The sequence below is a fragment of the Schistocerca gregaria genome, chromosome 3 (genome assembly GCF_023897955.1).
Source record: "Schistocerca gregaria isolate iqSchGreg1 chromosome 3, iqSchGreg1.2, whole genome shotgun sequence".
Lineage (NCBI taxonomy): Eukaryota > Metazoa > Arthropoda > Insecta > Orthoptera > Acrididae > Schistocerca > Schistocerca gregaria.
In genome coordinates this window covers 844,259,127-844,276,849 of record NC_064922.1, presented here as the reverse complement: position 1 = coordinate 844,276,849, position 17,723 = coordinate 844,259,127, and positions in this window count along the sequence as shown.

Sequence of the window (17,723 nt, the reverse complement as noted above, 5' to 3'; positions counted from 1 at the left end):
AAATTAATTCATATTTGTCGTCATATGACTTGTCCAATATCATATGAATAACAAACAACATGCAACAGTAATTCTGGGATCAATAAAAAAAAATAATGGTTTTTAACCAAACTGAGAATGAAGTAGAAGTGATTTAAAGTTAACATAACATTTTCATGTTTAATTCATCGATTGCAAACACTTCAGTACATAATATATCAAATGAGAAAACAGAACAAATATAGCGCAATATGTAGGCTACCCTTCTGAAAAGAAAGCTTTTTGCCACGCCTCTCTGCTAAATCAGTGAAACCTTCGACATTCTTCTCGAAACTGGTAAGGGGAAGCATTTGACACAGTTCTGCTTCTCTAGATCCATAATAAGTCGCACTGATTGCGAGATCCTGTTTCGCTCACTCTTCTGTCATAATTTGCTCTGCCAAAGTATCGATGATAAGTAGGCCTGCATGTCTGTCTTGCTTTGGCGTAAGAAATTGTAAAGCGTACACCAAACCATTACGACTGAATAGATGTTCTCTAGATTTAAACTGACCAGACTCTTAAGCACTTTAAATCTTACAATCACTGTCCCAAGTACGTTTTTCATGAATGGCTATCACGAGACCATTCGTTCTCTGTTCAGCTGATTATTACTGACTTACTTCATTAACGTTTTATTAATGAGAAAGCCTCATTTTCGATATATACGAAGGGTGGTGTGTACTCATAGACTATAGATGGTGAAGGTAGTTACGAAGTTCCATTCAGAAGTTTCCCGTGGATGTCTGAATTCATTACATCACCGTCTGATATACGTCCGTTTGTACCATAATGAAGTTAATCAGGTCATAATTACAGTAGGCAATGGTACAGCGCACCTGACTAAATATGTATGTAGTTGAGAAACTAAGATCCCAAATACGAGGTCTGTTCAAAAAATTCCAGAACATTTCTAATTTCGCGCCAATGGTGTGTTGGAGCGAAATGTGGTTGGCATCCCTGCACATGTGCGTTTAACGTGAAACTGTCGAAAGTTTCACTGTTGTATGCATGTTAGTTATTGCTAAGTGCAATATTGACTAGAACGTTGTGTCGCACAGTTTGCGAATTTCGAAATGACAGAGTTAGAGGAGCAACGCGTCTGCATTAAATTTTGCGTGAAGCCAAAGAAAACCTCCACAGAGACACAGCAAATGATGGACGAAACCTACATTGATGAGTGCTTAATCCATACTCGGTGTTACGAATGTTTCACACGGTTTAAAAATGGCCAGAAAATTAGCAGACGGCGCTTCGCGTGATCCAGCAAGATTACTACTGGAAGTGGAAACGGCACTGGGAATGATGTATCAGTTATGGACGAGATTATTTCGAAGGAGACCATGCACAGTAAGTAAAAGGTAAGGGCAGAAACATCTGTGGACAAAATTCCGGAACTTTTTGAACGGACCTCGTATGTGGCGGAATAGTTTAACATGCTTTTTCCGACAATTACTCCCAGACATGAAAATTCCACCTAATTTCAAACGCCTTAGAACTACAACGAATACAATACAGTATCGTTATGAAATTTCAGGAAACGCAAACATATAACACACATCAGCAGAGCTCTCAGTTGGGTGTGGGGAAGGAAGGCCGGCCGTTGTAGCCGAGCGGTTCTAGGCTTTTCAGTCTCGGACCGCGCGACCGCTACGGTCGCAGGTTCGAATCCTGCCTCGGGCATGGATGTGTGTGATGTCCTTAGGTTAGTTAGGTTTAAGTAGTTCTAAGTTCTAGGGGACTAATGACCACAGCAGTTGAGTCCCATAGTGCTCAGAGCCATTTTTTTTTTTAAAACAAATAATTAGATAGTCAACAGTGAAATTACCGTAAATGCGGATATAAAAAACATTGTATACGAAGTGGTCCGAAACAGGCCGATAAACTTGTAGTGATGTTGCAGGATAGATTGTGCTGAGAAATAATTGTTAAGAAAAAATGCTATACGTTGCGCCATTTCCGAGTTAATTAGCATTGAAGTTGGCGAATCAGGCCGTTGCACGCGTAAATTCAAATGCCCCACAAGATACATCTAGTGGCAATTACTCTCATATCGAAGATGACTGCACACAAGATTGCTCAGCCCTTGCTGGTTTTCGATCCTTACTGATGTTCCATGTGAAATTTTTGTATCGCTCACTTGTTTGATTTAAGGAAACCAAACGAAAAACACATCTGGCGATGTGGCGGGCCGCTTGAATTTGCGTGGGCAACGGCCTGATTGGCGAACGTCAGTGCTAATCACATCGGAAACGGTGCAATGTGTTGATTTTTTCTTAACAATTATTTCTCAGTACAATCGTCCTGCAACATGCTTACAAGATTTTGGGACTGTTTCTGACCACGCTGTAAATATAGGGCGAAGAAAAATTGTGTCACGAGATTTTAATCGTGGATAGCTGATGCCAATAGAAAACAAAATTACTCATATTGTGTAGGTCGACAACGCACCATTTTTAAGCTACGGAAACGTGGCGCCAAGAGCTCTGATTGGCCCTGGGATTGCCCTGTTACCGTTCGTTGGTTGCGAACAGTGCTATGGTTGTCAGTTCACACATACAAACCTTCCTCACCCCGTCACTCAAAGTGATACGCACATGTGTCAAATAAGTTTAGCTGTTTGTCTCCACCTCACGTCAGAGGCATTCACACATTCAAATGGCTCTGAGCACTATGGGACTTAACATTTGAGGTCATCAGTCCCCTAGAACTTAGAACTACTTAAACCTAACTAACCTAAGGACATCACACACATCCATGCCCAAGGCAGGATTCTGACCTGCTACCGTAGCGGTCGTGCTGTTCCAGACTGAAGTGCCTAGAACCGCTCGGCCACACCAGCTGGCATTCACATGTAAGCTTCGTTTCGGAACACACACACACACACACACTCACACACACACACACACGCACACGCACACACGCGCGCGCGCCATCTGTGATTTAGTCATATGTATGCATGGTGGTATGGTATTCGTTGGAAGGACAACGAGATATGGCTTTTGTTTAAGGGCTAGCCATCGGTAATGGACATGAAGCTTGACGGTTGTATGAGGTATGGTACCCAGCAAGACGCCACCCATATCAATTCACCAGTGACTTGCTTGGCAAAACAGGCTCGTTAGCAGGATATCATAGTGATGCTGGAAGACCACGAATACGACGGGATGCTGCATTCGAAGAGACTGTTCTCAAGTGCTTCGAGGAAGCATCTATGACAAGTACTCAAGCAGCTGGACATGACATAGGGGTCACTCATTGGTTAGTCTGGGAGGTTTTGTGGGATGATGCCCAGCATCCATTTAGTTTCCAACCTGTCCAAGACCTAAATCCTGTGGCAAACTGTGAACACAGGCTAGAGTTTTGCCGGTGGTTTCTGGAATGTGTTGCACAAGATCCCGATTTCCCCACCACTGTATTGTTTACCGACGAGTGCACCTTCCATCCGGATAGCCCTTACAACACTCGAAATGTTCATTACTACTCAAGGGGAAATCCTCACATTACGTACGTCTACAGATACCAACATTTGGGCAGGCATTGTGAGTGACCATTAGATTGGGCCAGTCCGTTTACCTCCTCGACTTACCGGGGCAAATTACATTCAATTTTTACTAAAATCTCTACCTGTCCTGCTGGAAGATGTTTCCCTGGACATATGGCTATACATGTGGTTGCACTATGATGGAGCGCCTGGACCAAATAGTCGTGCTGTGTGCGGATATTTAAATGAACTCTTTGATGGCTGGGTAATTGGCAGAGGTGCTTGTAGGACATGGCCCCTGCGATCACCAGACCTCATGCCACTGGACTTTTTCCTGGGTGGATTCTTCAAGGTTCTAGTTCATCCACACTGATGCAAACCACCAAGAATCGAAGAGGAATTAATGGATTGCATTCAACATGCTGCCAATCACTTCAGGGCTATGCGTGGAATCCTTGAAAGAGTTCGGGTTAACACCATTTTATGTTACCAAGCGTGTGTCGCGTCAAAGGGTTGCCAGTTCGAACACCTGCTTTAATTAAGCGATGTCTTAGCTACAAAAAAGGCTCTTTGCAGGGGTTATACAATTTGTAGAAGACTTTCTGTACGCGAACTAACAGCTGTTGACTGGTTTGTTCCCAGTACATCTTATCATGAAACTACAATGGATGTGTTGGGACCCTGGTGGATACGTCCCCAGAGTGGAAGGCTGGCACACTACCACCGAATGTGCTGGAGGCTTTGGATACATTGCAATCTCTGGCAGGCAAAGTATTCATGGTCATGCGTTGTACAGAGCATCCAGCAACAGGGCAATCCCATAGCCAATCAAAGCACATGGCGCAAAGTTTCCATAATTTAAAAATTCTGCGTTGTTGACCTATGCAACATTGGTAAGTTTGGTTCCTATTGGCATCAGCTACCCAGGCTTAAAATTTTGTGACACACTTTTTCTCAACCCTGTATGTGACCTGTTTTCACTACCGTTCATTTTTAAATCGTAAATTTTTTCGATAAAAATTTAGTAAACTGAAAATTTTCTTTTCTGTCATTTACCTTATAACAATTTCTTAGATTTCTGTGAATGGCTGCCCATGTTTCTGCAGGAATCGTCCCCAGGGACTATGACGATGTAATTGCCAAAAATTTAAGGTCTTCCATTTGCTAAACAAGGGCGTCCAAATAAATTTTTCGAGAGGGACAGGTGCAAAACTTAAAAACTGCCATTCAAACAATTTGGTCAATTTCCGGATATGTCAAGCTACAAATTTTATAGATACCACGATAAACTTTTTACGTCCCAGAGAATTGATGGCTATCCACTCAATATGCTAATAAAATCATTGTACTCTAGATTCTGGGGGCGGGGTGGGTGGTAGGGAATGCCACCTCTTGCCCCAACCCCTTTTGGACACTTAATAGTAAATCGCTATCCTGGAACCCAATACCAGTTGCTGCTTATGTATATAACGACTTCCAGGGGCCACAAAACTTTGATTACTGACCAGATTTAAAATGCTGCTATAACCTGCTCATTAAGAGCTGTAATCTTATGTTAAAAGTTTAACACTGTAAAACAAGTTATACACTTGGAATCTGTGTTTTTCTTGAGGCAGCGCAACTGGCGGTGTGCAAATGTCAGTATGATATTCATCCAGTATATGCGAATGAGAGCACTTAGCGACTTTCAAAAAACTTTATACTAATGTCAAACATTTATGAAACTTTTCTCACTGATTCCCCCCTTCCCCCAAGGGTCAAACTTCAGCATCAAGGATGACATTTCAATTTATCAATTTATTTCCTTACTAATAACCCTATTGGCAACACACATTGCAAACGGTATCTACATACATCACTGAACGTACAAGAAAAGAGATATGACCCTATAAACTTTAAGACGTGTGAAAAACTAGTTTTCGCTTAAAATGAAATGGCAATTACCCAGACTCTATTCATCCATTGTTTGACAATGATAGCACTTAGCGACTTCCAACAAACTTTAAGCATGAAACTTCCTGGCAGATCAAAACTGTGTGCCGGACCAAGATTTGGACTCAGGACCTTTGCCTTTCCCGGGCATGTGCTCTACTAGCTCTAGAGCACTTGCCTGCAAAAGGTCCTGAGTTCGAGTCCCGGTCCGGCACTCATTTTCAATCTGTCAGGCAGTTTCATATCAGCACACACTCCCCTGCGGAGTGAAACTCTCATTCTGGAACTTTAAACATAATTTCAAGCCTTTTCTAAACTTTTTCTATCTTACGGGCTGAAGGTCAAATATTCAGTAAATTAACTCATTTGTAAAGTAAATGCGACATTTGAAGCTATTTTATGCATGGGAGATTCATACTTTAAAGAATCGGGGCATTATTGATGATTGTTAAGAACCTTAGAGCTACACTGAGGTGCTCATGAGCCGATATCACTTGCTGCACATTTGTTTCACTTCTTTGTGTTTCTGATGCAACAATGTTCAATAACTTCACATATATACTTTCAGTCATGTCCATGTAATTACGCTAGTCCTTAGGGTGAAACCTAAATTCTTTCAATGTATTAGTATGGGGCAGCTTCTCTCTTTTACTAGATTTTGGTCTGGGTTCTTTAACGTATATTTGTTGATTCATGCAGAGCAACTATAGCCACAGTTAACCAAAGCGTTTCAGTTTCTGTGGTGGCCGGAAATCTTGCAAGACCAGGAACTCGAAAACCGGCAGTACAGGCCGACCAGCCGAGGGCCTCAAGCAAATCGCCTTAAGAGTTAACAGTTGAACAACAACAATTAGATATTGGCAAACAACAGAGAGAGCACGGTAGAATAACATATCAGGCACGTAAACCAAGATCGGAACCTAAGACATAGTGAAATCAAAATCAAGGTAATGGTGTGTAACGATATCAATAAAACAGTCCATAGAAATCACGACCGACTGTGCAGCTACTGTGCTGTTGGTTTTAAAGGACCACTGCTGGCACCGATAGGCTGGCAAGGCGAGCATGTCCTAATGGCGGTAGCAATACCAGCACCAGCAGATGTCATTGATGTCACACCACCTAGTGGCTGTCATTGAGTTCTGTACCTTCCGGTGAGCTTTCCAACTCACTGGGCTGGGAGATCCCTCACTTAGAAATAGGCATGCAGCCAGAAGCGTTTCAGACAATTCTTGGGAATGTGAATTGGTGGCACAGTTTTAGGTCCACATAGAAGCCCAGTGGCAAGGGGGAAAGAACTAAGACGGTTAGGCAATGACAGAGCAGGCAACATTGGCCATAAGGGCAAAGGGTGCACTGAGACCTCCAAGTCCACGCCTGCATCCTCGGCAACTGCCGCAGGTGCCGTAGAGCGCTAGTTGTATTTGTGCAAGTGTGGGAGCAGCTGGGGCAAGTGCTCCAGGTCTGCTTGTGCTGGTGGCAGCAGTGCAGTCGGTAGGCACAGACGGACTTGACTCCTACGTCAGCACTCCAAACCCTATGGAGTGTCAACTGTCATAAGGTGCCACCCGTGGGTGGCAACCAACACAGCTGGCACCCGTAACGTATTGTCCAATTGAGCGTGCCTCCACAGCTGAACTTGGCTTAAGGTGCCAGTGAACTTGGTCCAAGGTTCTGTGGGCTGTAGGGCCAGGAAGTGGAGGAGAGGACATGGCTGCTGTCCAAGGAGGAATTCTGGTGACTTATGGTCGTGGACAAGAGTGATCATGTAGGTGCTCAGAAAAATCGTGAGCAAAACTGTGGTAGTGGAAGTCCCAACAGCTTTCAACAACTTTTTACTTGATGTCATTGGAGCTGCAGAACTGTTCAAAAGCAATGACTGTGAATTGAGGCCCTTGTCTGACACAGTAGTGCAGCAAAGCCCTTCTACAGCAGAAACTGGATGAGGACATTGAGGGTGGCGTCAGTGGTGGTGCACGCCATGCTGAACACATACGGGTAGTTACAATAAGAGTACATGACAATAAGCCATATAATGGCCAGAAAAGTCCAGGTGAATCCAATCCCATGCACCAGGCTGTGAAAGGTTGGCTAGGAGCAGCCTGGTTCCAGGAACAATAAGAATAGCTATGCACCATGACCTCCATCTCTTTGTTCAGTCTCAGCCAGTAGACATGTCCACAATGGATGAGTTACAAAACCTGAGGGCACAGGGTATATGGGATGACAACATGATGAGAACCCGCCTCTGCATCATGTAGGAGAACATTACCCACCCAACAGGTGGTGGTAGAGGTGAGCCAAGATTTCCTGTTGGTCAGAAGTGAGGTTGGGTCCCGTGGGGAGATGAGAGAGGGCATACACATTTTCATATTGTGCCATGGGACTATATATAATGATATAATTGTAGGGGCTGAGGAAGAGCGCCCAACACTGAGGCTGTTGTGCCATCTGCTGTATAAGCTAAGAGTGGGGCATGAAGATTGCTACCAATGCTTTGTTGTCTGTAATGAGGGTAAACTTCGTCATGAATAGATAAACATGAAACTTCTACATTGCAAGGATTATAGCCAAAGCTTCTTTTTTAATCTGTGAATTGTTCTTTTGAGCAGCATCATTGCTAGGTAACTGGTTCTCAGCACCGTCGTCATTCCTATGCACCAGCACTGCACGCATGACACAGAAAGGAGCCCAGCAGCCAAAATCAGTGGACACGATGGAGAAAAGGTTGTAGGGCAGGGTGCTGAGAGCAGCAGATGCTTTAACTTCTCACAGTGGTGCCCAAAATACTCTTAGATATTAATTGCTAAGTCACTCCTGTGTAGCAGGGTTGAATTAAGCCTTCAAGTGCCTGCTAAGGAGGATAGCAGCAGTCAGTCACTACGCCATGCTGTAGATGGTACCTGTGTGCACTAATTGCAGAATGTTTGGTTATTGGTTCTTTTCTGTACAGGGCCCAAAGAGAAATTGGATCCATCAAGTTTCAATGCGATTGATACTACGAGAACATGTTTTAGATGATATTATAAGTGCCCCTGGCAGTACAAAGTCATTCACTCCATACTAATTCCACTATTATATATGAAAAAATAACTCTGTCTGTGGCATTTTCATTCATTAAACTGGTGAACAGCATTTGATGAAATTTGGAGTGGAAAAACTTGAAGCCTGAGAAAGAACATAGGTTACTCAGAAAGGGAAAAAAGAAATTGACCTCTAAGAGGGTGAAGTAGGTAATTGAACATCTTTTTTTTAACATCAGTGAACATAAACCTTGTCAAAATAATATTAAATTTTTTGTATACAATATATTTCAACAGCACGATATGTAGATTCGTGCTTTTCCCCACACACAGCTACGCTTACCTGAACAGGCAGATGTGATGGTAGCTGATATTAATGCATGTGAAAATATAAAATTTGCACTGCACCAAACTGTGAATTATTTATATTCTTTTTTTGTCCGCTTCAATCTGTTCAATAATTTTAGATAGTCCATATTTTATTTCAGTGTCGAACTTGATTCCTTGAAACAACCATCCATTTTGTAGTGGATAATAGATATTTAGTAATTTTAAATTTTGTATTTAATTACGTATTGATGAGATAGTCACAAATTAAACCATTTAGCAATCTGTGACCAAAGGTTGGAGTTCCAGTCTTCTTAATATAAAATCTTGATGTGATCAGCTTGTGTAACAGTACACACTTACAAATTACCCATCTGGGCCAAAATATTGTTAGAGCTATTCTAATTAATGGTGGAAGTGGCAACAAAATGACTATTCACGTTGGTGTGTAGAATATACGAGTCTGGCGACATATCATCTGACTTTCGGAAAAGCATCATCCACACAATTCCGAAGACGGCAAGAGCTGACGAGTGCGAGAATTATCGCACAATCAGCTTAAGAGCTCATGCATCGAAGCTGCTTACAAGAATAATATACAGAAGAATGGAAAAGAAAATTGAGAATGCGCTAGTTGACGATCAGTTTGGCTTTAGGAAAAGTAAAGGCATGAGAGAGGCAATTCTGACGTTACGGCTAATAATGGAAGCAAGGCTAAAGAAAAATCAAGACACGTTCATAGGATTTGTCGACCTGGAAAAAGCGTTCGACGATATAAAATGGTGCAAGCTGTTCGAATTTCTGAAAAAAGTAGGGGTAAGCTATAGGGAGAGACAGGTCATACACAATATGTACAACAACCAAGAGGGAATAATAAGAGTGGACGATCAAGAATGAAGTGCTTGTATTAAGAAGGGTGTAAGACAAGGCTGTAGCCTTTCGCCCCTACTCTTCAATCTGTACATCGAGGAAGCAATGATGGAAATAAAAGAAAGGTTCAGGAGTGGAATTAAAATACAAGGTGAAAGGATATCAATGATACGATTCGCTGATGACATTGCTATCCTGAGTGAAAGTGAAGAAGAATTAAATGATCTGCTGAACGGAATGAACAGTCTAATGAGTATACAGTATGGTTTGAGAGTAAATCGGAGAAAGACGAGGGTAATGAGAAGTAGTAGAAATGAGAACAGCGAGAAACTTAACATCAGGATTGATGGTCACGTAGTCAATGAAGTTAAGGAATTCTGCTACCTAGGCAGTAAAATAAGCAATGACGAACGGAGCAAGGAGGACATCAAAAGCAGACTCGCTATGGCAAAAAAGGCATTTCTGGCCAAGAGAAGTCTACTAATATCAAATACCGGCCTTAATTTGAGGAAGAAATTTCTGAGGATGTACGTCTGGAGTACAGCATTGTATGGTAGTGAAACATGGACTGTGGGAAAACCGGAACAGAAGAGAATCAAAGCATTTGAGATGTGGTGCTATAGACGAATGTTGAAAATTGGGTGGACTGATAAGGTAAGGAATGAGGAGATTCTACGCAGAATCGGAGAGGAAAGGAATATGTGGAAAACACTGATAAGGACAAGGGACAGGATGATAGGACATCTGCTAAAACATGAGGGAATGACTTCCATGGTACTAGATGGAGCTGTAGAGGGCAAAAACTGAAGAGGAAGACAGAGATTGGAAAACACCAAGCAAATAATTGAGGACGTAGGTTGCAAGCGCTACTCTGAGATGAAGAGGTTAGCACAGGAAAGGAATTCGTGGCGGGCCGCATCAAGCCAGTCAGTAGACTGATGACAAAAAAAAAAAAAAATCAATGGTATAGCAACACTTTCAGAAAAGACACCCATAGACAGTGAGGAATTTCAAATACCTGTGTGGAACTTTGTTCAATTACTGCACTTTTTGTTAAAATATAATCAGGGATATCAGTAAAAATTTTGGATTTAGTCATCCAATAACCTTTGACGCTTCTTTCTTCTCTGTTGGATAGGCCTATAAAAAACACTCTTACGAAAAGTATTTGCTGCTTACTCTCTTCTAGTATTTGATGTATTTCCAGTAGTGTAATATTAATGAGCAATGGATCACTGATAGCTTATAATTCCCAAGCAGTCAATGAATTGCTAGCAACACATTCCCTGCATGGGGCATTATGGCCAGCTGGCTGCAACCCATTTGTATGTTATGTGCAGCTGTGTAGCTTACAAGCTTGTTCCACTTTAGAGTTTCTTGGGTGCGTATTCCATCTATGTTGTTGTTGTTGCTGTCTTCAGTCCTGAGACTGGTTTGATGCAGCTCTCCATGCTACTCTATCCTGTGCAAGCTGCTTCATCTCCCAGTACATACTGCAACCTACATCCTTCTGAATCTGCTTAGTGTACTCATCTCTCGGTCTCCCTCTACGATTTTTACCCTCCACGCTAAATTTGTGATCCCTTGATGCCTCAAAACATGTCCTACCAACCGATCCCTTCTTCTAGTCAAGTTATGCCACAAACTTCTCTTCTCCCCAATCCTATTCAATACCTCCTCATTAGTTATGTGATCTATCCACCTTATCTTCAGTATTCTTCTGTAGCACCACATTTCGAAAGCTTCTATTCTCTTCTTGTCCAAACTAGTTATTGTCCATGTTTCACTTCCATACATGGCTACACTCCAAACAAATACTTTCAGAAACGACTTCCTGATACATAAATCTATATTCGATGTTAACAAATTTCTCTACTTCAGAAACGCTTTCCTTGCCATCGCCAGTCTACATTTTATATCCTCTCTACTTCGACCATCATCAGTTATTTTACTTCCTAAATAGCAAAACTCCTTTACTACTTTAAGTGTCTCATTTCCTAATCTAATTCCCTCCGCATCACCCGATTTAATTTGACTACATTCCATTATCCTCGTTTTGCTTTTATTGATGTTCATCTTATATCCTCCTTTCAAGACACTATCCATTCCGTTCAACTGCTCTTCCAAGTCTTTTGCCGTCTCTGACAGAATTACAATGTCATCGGCGAACCTCAAAGTTTTTACTTCTTCTCCATGAATTTTAATACCTACTCCAAATTTTTCTTTTGTTTCCTTTACTGCTTGCTCAATATACAGATTGAATAACATTGGGGAGAGGCTACAACCCTGTCTCACTCCTTTCCCAACCACTGCTTCCCTTTCATGCCCCTCGACTTTTATGACTGCCATCCGGTTTCTGTACAAATTGTAAATAGCCTTTCGCTCCCTGTATTTTACCCCTGCCACCTTTAGAATTTGAAAAAGAGTATTCCAGTCAACATTGTCAAAAGCTTTCTCTAAGTCTACTAATGCTAGAAACGTAGGTTTGCCTTTTCTTAATCTTTCTTCTAAGGTAAGTCGTAAGGTCAGTATTGCCTCACGTGTTCCAACATTTCGACGGAATCCAAACTGATCCTCCCCGAGGTCCGCATCTACCAGTTTTTCCATTCGTCTGTAAAGAATTCGCGTTAGTATTTTGCAGCTGTGACTTATTAAACTGATAGTTTGGTAATTTTCACATCTGTCAACACCTGCTTTCTTTGGGATTGCAATTATTATATTCTTCTTGAAGTCTGAGGGTATTTCGCCTGTCTCATACATCTTGCTCACCAGCTGGTAGAGTTTTGTCATGACTGGCTCTCCCAAGGCCGTTAGTAGTTCTAATGGAATGTTGTCTACTCCGGGGGCCTTGTTTCGACTCAGGTCTTTCAGTGCTCTGTCAAACTCTTCACGCAGTATCGTATCTCCCATTTCGTCTTCATCTACATCCTCTTCCATTTCCATAATATTGTCCTCAAGTACATCACCCTTGTATAAACCTTCTATATACTCCTTCCACCTTTCTGCCTTCCCTTCTTTGCTTAGAACTGGGTTGCCATCTGAGCTCTTGATATTCATACACGTGGTTCTCTTTTCTCCAAAGGTCTCTTTAATTTTCCTGTAGGCAGTATCTATCTTACCCCTAGTGAGATAAGCTTCTACATCCTTACATTTGTCCTCTAGCCATCCCTGTTTAGCCATTTTGCACTTCCTGTCGATCTCATTTTTGAGACGTCTGTATTCCTTTTTGCCTGCTTCATTTACTGCATTTTTATATTTTCTCCTTTCATCAATTAAATTCAATATTTCTTCTGTTACCCAAGGATTTCTAGCAGCCCTCGTCTTTTTACCTACCTTATCCTGTGCTGCCTTCACTACTTCATTCCTCAGAGCTACCCATTCTTCTTCTACGGTATTTCTTTCCCCTATTCCTGTCAATTGTCCCCTTATGCTCTCCCTGAAACTCTGTACAACCTCTGGTTCTTTCAGTTTATCCAGGTCCCATCTCCTTAATTTCCCACATTTTTGCAGTTTCTTCAGTTTTAATCTACAGGTCATAACCAATAGATTGTGGTCCGAGTCCACATCTGCCCCTGGAAATGTGTTACAACTTAAAACCTGGTTCCTAAATCTCTGTCTTACCATTATATAATCTATTTGATACCTTTTAGTATCTCCAGGGTTCTTACACGTATACAACCTTCTTTCATGATTCTTAAACCAAGTGTTAGCTATGATTAAGTTGTGCTCTGAGCAAAATTCTACTAGGCGGCTTCCTCTTTCATTTCTTAGCCCCAATCCATATTCACCTACTATGTTTCCTTCTCTCCCTTTTCCTACTGCCGAATTCCAGTCACCAATTACTATTAAATTTTCGTCTCCCTTCACTATCTGAGCAATTTCTTTTATTTCATCGTACATTTCTTCAATTTCTTCATCATCTGCAGAGCTAGTTGGCATATAAACTTGTACTACTGTAGTAGGTGTGGGCTTCATATCTATCTTGGCCACAATAATGCGTTCACTATGCTGTTTGTAGTAGCTTACCCGCATTCCTATTTTCCTATTCATTATTAAACCTACTCCTGCATTACCCCTATTTGATTTTGTGTTTATAACCCTGTAGTCACCTGACCAGAAGTCTTGTTCCTCCTGCCACCGAACTTCACTAATTCCCACTATATCTAACTTTAACCTATCCATTTCCCTTTTTAAATTTTCTAACCTACCTGCCCGATTAAGGGATCTGACATTCCACGCTCCGATCCGTAGAACGCCAGTTTTCTTTCTCCTGATAACGACATCCTCCTGAGTAGTCCCCACCCGGAGATCCGAATGGGGGACTATTTTACCTCCGGAATATTTTACCCAAGAGGATGCCATCATCATTTAATCATACAGTAAAGCTGCATGTCCTCGGGAAAAATTACGGCTGTAGTTTCCCCTTGCTTTCAGCCGTTCGCAGTACCAGCACAGCAAGGCCGTTTTGGTTAATGTTGCAAGGCCAGATCAGTCAATCATCCAGACTGTTGCCCCTGCAACTACTGAAAAGGCTGCTGCCCCTCTTCAGGAACCACACGTTTGTCTGGCCTCTCAACAGATACCCCTCCGTTGTGGTTGCACCTACGGTACGGCCATCTGTATCGCTGAGGCACGCAAGCCTCCCCACCAACGGCAAGGTCCATGGTTCATGGGGGGGATTCCATCTATATGATGGCTATAAATGTTGTGTACTCCACAAGGAAAATGTGACAGAGCCCATAAAAGTAACAACTGGAGTCTGGCAGGGTTGCATTTTATCACCAACACTTTTTCTATTTGTTCTAGACTCAGTTATGAGAAGAGTCATAGCAAGCAGGAGATGAGGAAACCAGTGGGGGATCCATGGACGTCTGGAGGATTTGGATTTTGCAGATGACATAGTTTTATTATCTCAAAGGCTGACTGATGTGAAAGCTAAATTAAACTTGCTGAAAGAAGAAGCAGAGACTTTTGGCCTCAAGATAAATACAGGCAAATAAAGGAAGTGAAAGTAAATTCAGGGAACATTGAGGAGCCACTGCTAAAAGGGGAGCAGCGGTTGGAGACTGTCTACTCATTTCTGTAACTGGGTAGTATTAGTGACGGAAGATGGTGGAGCTGGAGATGACATGAAAAGCTGCATTGAAAAGGCAAATGCTCCCTTCATACAATTGTAGCCAATATGGAAAAATAGAAATATCTCGCACAAAACAAAAATCCATATTTTTAATAGAAATGTGAAGGCTGTCCTTCCGTATGCCATTGAAAGCTGGAAAATGGATAAAAAGATAACATCCCAGTTACAAATCTTCATAAATAGATGTCTTCAAAGCATCATGAATATCTGGTGGCCAGAAAAAATATGTAATGAGGCGCTCTGGCAAATAACAAACCAGATACCTATAAAAGATCATATACGAGAGAGAAAGTGGGGTTGGTTGGGGCACATCTTGAGAAAACCAATGGAGCCACCGAGAAAAACGCATTGGAATGGAATCCCCAGGGAACAAGGAAGAGAGGAAGACCTAGGGGCACTTGGAAGAGGACAGTGGATGGGGAAGCAAAAAGAGTTGGCAAGACTTGGGCAGAATTGAGGCAAATTGCCAAAGACAGAGACAGATGGCAAGTTCTCCTGGATGCCCTATGCCCCCATAGGAACCAAAGGAATTAAGTCATATAATTAGTTCATGAGTATCAGATGTTACATGAACATCGTGTAACTATGAATAAGTGTGTGGAAGAAGTATCTTCTTGCAATATATCTGTGAACCTGTGGTGTAATCAACCACCAATCAATTGTGAGATTCTTTGTTGTCTGGTTTGAATATTGTGGCTAAATGTGAAGGAACTGAAAAGTATGCTCTGCAGTGCAGTGTGTGTGTTTTTTAAATGAATTTCAATCCAACCATTTAATAAACGGGATATGATTCAAAATTATAGAAAATGAGATGACCAAAGGTGAATAACCAGAGCAGGTAATTTACAAAGCGACGTAACTTGACAAGAACTGCACATACAACAGAACACCAAGGCATGCTTCCATTGCATATGCTCACATTAAAATATTCACACTATTTATAGTAAAAGGTATAAATTTTATGAACTACCCTCATACTACCCATTTCACATGGTATCACTTTTGTAAACTTGTACATGCTAATATTTTGACTCACATACATTCACTGGAGTTGCACCTTTCAACACTGATGAGGCATACTAAGAGCTGCTTTCAGATTTCTACTTTGTTTCACAGCTTTTCACACGCTTAATCTTAACATGACAATAATACTGATTAGACAAATTACTGGTCCTATGTGCATGCCGTATTTTTAAAGTCTTTCACTGGTAGGCTTACACGTATCCTCAAAGTTTCAGTTCAGTCTTGTTATTCCTCCTACCTGCTGCAATTACTGCATACATTAGTGGCTTTGTGCTAATTACCCTACATTCAGCATATTAAGGCAATATGCCATACCGTATACTGCAAAACTACGCATATGGATTGATACTTGAACCAACATCTGAGCCAAAAGAAAAGCACAACTGATACCCTTGCAACATATATGAGAAACAATATTATGAAAAGGATAGTTGTTACTCACCATATAGTGGAGATGCTTAGACGCAGACAGACACAACCAAAAGACTGTCACAAATGAGAAACATCTGACAATTTTCGAACGTGTTGTTGGAAAGAAGAGAGAAACCATGGAGGCTATCAAAAGTGCGACAAAGTGCAACACCTGGTAAAACATTATATTTAAAGAAGAATTTATATTTAAAGAAGAATTTCTATTTAAAGAAGAATTTCTGGCAATATCTTTCTGCTAAATATCCCCAGGGTGACAGAATAGGCAGCACACACTGTAAACATAGCATAAAGATAGAATACTGGCCAATCATGGAATCAGTGATAAGCATTCACTGCTTCAGAAGACGTCTTCTTTATGGTAAGTAGTAATCTGTCTTTTCCTACATTATTTTTTTAACTCATTCTCATGTTTGAAAAGATTGTGTGGGTCTCAGACTGACCTGTGCTTCCAACCTGAAGTCAGCCTCTTTCAGTTTGTTGATTCTGACATCTGCTTCCTCAATAATTTCCATAAACTCTACTTCTTCTTCATTTTCTTCACATAAAAACTAACACCAAAGAAAATAGCGCTCCATGCACCAAGGAATCAATGCAATGTTGTCCACTAAATAACAATTCCTAAACACTTTTCCTTACAACTGATCATTGACATCATTCAACTATAAAGCATGTACGGCACATTTACACAAGTAGTTACTCTTATATGAAAAAAAAGTTTCACACAATCTGACATAAATGTGATAGTAAGTGCTGAATATAATGTCAGCGGTGCTATATATGGTGGCCATGCTGCAAAGTGAAATGTTCAGTTCCAGTGTTTACCATAAAATATTTCTACTATAACAAACAGAAAGTGAAAAGTGTTGTAAAACAAGGTATTTTGCAGTTTTACACCAAGATTGATAAAACAGTATTATTTGAGAAAATGTAGTGCTCTTGATACTGGGTGCAGAAAGTTGTATTCAAATTTGCAAAGAATTTTGTGCTCCTTTAAAAAGAAAATAGACGCCAAAGGGCTAAAAGCACAAGACAAAGAGAAAAAAATAAAAATAATAAAAAATATCCAAAATTTTCAAACTTTGACTACTACAAGTTTAGCAACCATAAATTTTGTTGGCACAATTTGGTTTTCCAATCCTTCCAACTACATGACTGAGCTAAAAAAATAAAAGCTCCTTTCCTGACTTCTGCCAAGGCATTGGCTTTGTTTCTGATGGTTTGACTGAATTACTGTTCATGAACATCCATTGAGTGATGAGTAATATTGTACAAAATTCAATGAAACAGAAGTTCTATGTGGGGGAACACATATTCGTTTGTTCTGAGGGGCCGTCTAGATATACAAGCACAACAATAACTTCAACAAGAAAGAGGAAAGCTTCAGGGTATAGGTGGATGACAGCTTCCTATCTCTCAGAGAACGATGACCACAGGCGACAAGTGTGAAAACATGCCAATAACAACAGGAGAAAGATTT